A 2,994-nucleotide genomic window follows, 5' to 3' on the forward strand; every position below is an offset into this window, starting at 1 on the left:
ATATAATATATATATATATTTAAAAGTCTGAGGGAACATACACCCAGAATAAAATATCAGAAGTAGGAGCGTCTTAAAGACCCCACGTCCTCTCTTGGAGGAGGAGGCTGAGAACAGAGGCCGCGGCCTGTGGTCACACAGTGAACGGCAACTGAACCCACTCCACTTGGTCTGAGTCCCCAGAGCAGGAGGAAGCACTGCGTCAATGTCACCCTGGTCTCTCCTGCGCCCCACCCCACACCCCCCGAGGTCACCCTACTTTCCTACAGGTGAGCAGCCCTGTGGGGTCCGGGAAGAAATCTACCCCCCTCTCCAACTGAGAGACACCTGCCTCCCACGGTGCAGGGAGGTCACCCAGGGAGACCCGAGAAGAGGGGAAGGAATGCTAACCGTGTCCCTGGAAAGAACAAGTCCTGGGTCCCGGTGGGTCTCACCGGCGATGCCAGCAGGTCCAAACCCCGGGCAGAAACTGGGGAGTCGAGGCCCAGATCAGTAATTGAGCAAAATAAACACCCCCCGGCCAGTCCCTCACCAGCGCTGGGGCAGTTGGAAGAGGACGGGGCCTGGGGCCACGCGGGCTGGAGGGTGCGGCTGCAAGGGGTGTCCAGTGACCCTGGAGTCGTGACTGTCCAGAGCTCATAAGCAACAGTCCTGACCACGTGAGGCCACAAGCAGACAAAATCCACCCCCCGTTTTGGCTTCATTTTCAGCCTTTGTCCACCTCTGCACCAGGTGCGTGACCTCCTCAAGTTCATGTGTGGCCACGGAGAGGGTCACGCAGCCAAGCAGGAGCCAGGGTCAGGCCACAGGCCTGGCGGGCAGGGCAGGTTCAAGGGAGGCTTCCAGATAAAGCCAGGAGTGCAGTCCCCTTTGGGGCTTTGCTCAGGGAAATGTGCCCGTGGTGTAAACGCAGGCAGGATTTACTGCAGGGAGAGCAAAATGCCTCAATCATTTCTGTTGTGAACAACCTTAAATTTCCTGGACAGAAATAATCGTGAGGAAATTCACACAGATAAACAAGGGAAGAAATAGACAGTTAATATGATCTTAAGAGAGGCTCTCTGGCCGCTGTGGCTCAGTTGGTTGAAGCATTATCCCTTACCCTGAAAGGTTGTGGGTTTGATCCTGGGTTGAGTGTGAACAGGAGGTAACCCATTGATGTCTCTCCCTCCCTCTCTGAAATCACTAAGAACACATCTTGGGGTGAGGATTGACAAAAAAGAAAAGGAGAGGAAGTCATAGCATACATAACTTCAGGAGGAAAACAACTTCCTTTCTGAGTCCACAAACACATATTCAAGGCAGGAAAACGGATTCCGTTCTACGTCTGTGTTTGTGGGTTGTTTGCTGGACCGGCACTTATGACCTCAATCTGAATGGTGTTTGGGTTTTGTCTCTTTAATGCCAGTGAGGTGACGGGTCCTTCCAGGAAAAGCTCCATGTGGGTCTTCATGGCTGCGGAGGATGATCCAACGGGGAAGCCAGCTCAGTGAGCTCCGAGTGTCACCAGGAGAACCGCCATCAATCCAGGTGCAGTAAGGCATGTGAGGAAACTGAGAAGCCACGGGGGGATGGGAAGGGGGGGTGACCTGCTCCCAGGCCTCCCTGGAGAGGGCACCCGTGCGGGGCTGGCCTAGAAAGCACCTGGCACCGGGAGGTTCCTGGCCAGGTGTGCTGAAGTCAAGCTTTGCGATGTGATGACTTCCTCTGACATATTAAAATGTGATCATGGTGCCCTGACCGGTTTGGCTCAGTGGATAGAGTGTCGGCCTGCAGACTCAAGGGTCCGAGGTTCGATTCCGGTCAAGGGCATGTACCTTGGTTGCGGGCACATACCCAGTGGGGAGTGTGCAGGAGGCAGCTGATCGATGTTTCTCTCTCATCGATGTTTCTGACTCTCTATCCCTCTCCCTTCCCCTCTGTAAGAAATCAATAAAATATATTTGAAAAAAAATGTGATCATGAAAACGGAAACAACACCTAAGTGATCTCTCTCATTTACCCTTGTGTTCTGTGGGAGTCGAACCCTCTCCCTGCCCCCCCTCCAGGCTGTTCCCGTTCTTTCAAAGCCAGCAGTCATGCCCCACCTGCCTAAATCTTCCAGGGCCTCCTGCGTTCCCCCACACCCCAGCTCCCTCCATCCAGGGTCCCACACTGCGTCACTGTGACCTCCCATTACACCACTGTGCTCCCAGCTCTGGCCTCGCTGACCCTATCTGTCCACCCCGTTCCCACCTCCAGGCTCTGCCCAGCTCCCTCTGCCCGGCCAGCGTCACATTGCGGGACACATCACCCAGAAGGCTGGCTGGTCAGAGTAGCAGGGACTCCTACCTGGGTCATTCCAGGAGGGTGAGGCCAGAGAGTGCTTGTGGGGCCAGCGTGGGCCCCCACAGAGGAGGTGTCCACAGTCTGTTACATTCACCCCCTCGACAAGTGTTTATTGAGCAACTACTATAAGCAGGGGAGGGACTTCAAGGCAGAGTCCTGTCCGCAGGGAGCCCTGGTCCACTGGGGTGGAAGCGCACAGGTGACTTCAGCTCAGTACTAGGCACCGGAAACCGCAGGGCAGCCTCATGGTGGAGGAGGGGACCCTTTTTTTAAAAAAATATATTTTATTGATTTTTTACAGAGAGGAAGGAAGAGGGATAGAGAGTTAGAAACATCCACGAGAGAGAAACATCCATCAGCCGCCTCCTTCACACCCCCCACTGGGGATGTGCCTGCAACCAAGGTACATGCCGTTGACCAGAATCGAACCTGGGACCCTTCAGTCCGCAGGCCAACGCTCTATCCACTGAACCACACAGGCTACGGCAGGAGGGGACCTTTTATGTGACGCCCACACAGTAAGCAAGGGCAGCCCGGGACAGGCAGCTGGGGATCGTGTCCCAGAGAGAGGAGGGGGAGGCGAGTGTGGACAAAAGGGGCCACGCGCTAACCTGACAGCTCAGGGAAGGCCTGCATGGTGTTCTTGCAAAACCCGAGACCTAGAGG

The 2,994-nt window shown here is 55.1% G+C and overlaps 1 long non-coding RNA gene across 1 annotated transcript in view; it reads right to left on the bottom strand.

The window, feature by feature from the left end:
• Positions 1–1,239: 1,239 nt before the first annotated feature.
• The window catches only part of LOC107185022, a 4,161-nt gene continuing 2,406 nt past the window's right edge, over positions 1,240–2,994 (bottom strand). The window contains exon 2 of the long non-coding RNA XR_001515929.1: positions 1,240–1,553. This is a non-coding gene — a long non-coding RNA (uncharacterized LOC107185022). The remainder of the gene's footprint in view (positions 1,554–2,994) is intronic.

Source organism: Myotis davidii, unplaced genomic scaffold (assembly GCF_000327345.1).
Source record: "Myotis davidii unplaced genomic scaffold, ASM32734v1 scaffold428, whole genome shotgun sequence".
Classification (NCBI taxonomy): domain Eukaryota; kingdom Metazoa; phylum Chordata; class Mammalia; order Chiroptera; family Vespertilionidae; genus Myotis; species Myotis davidii.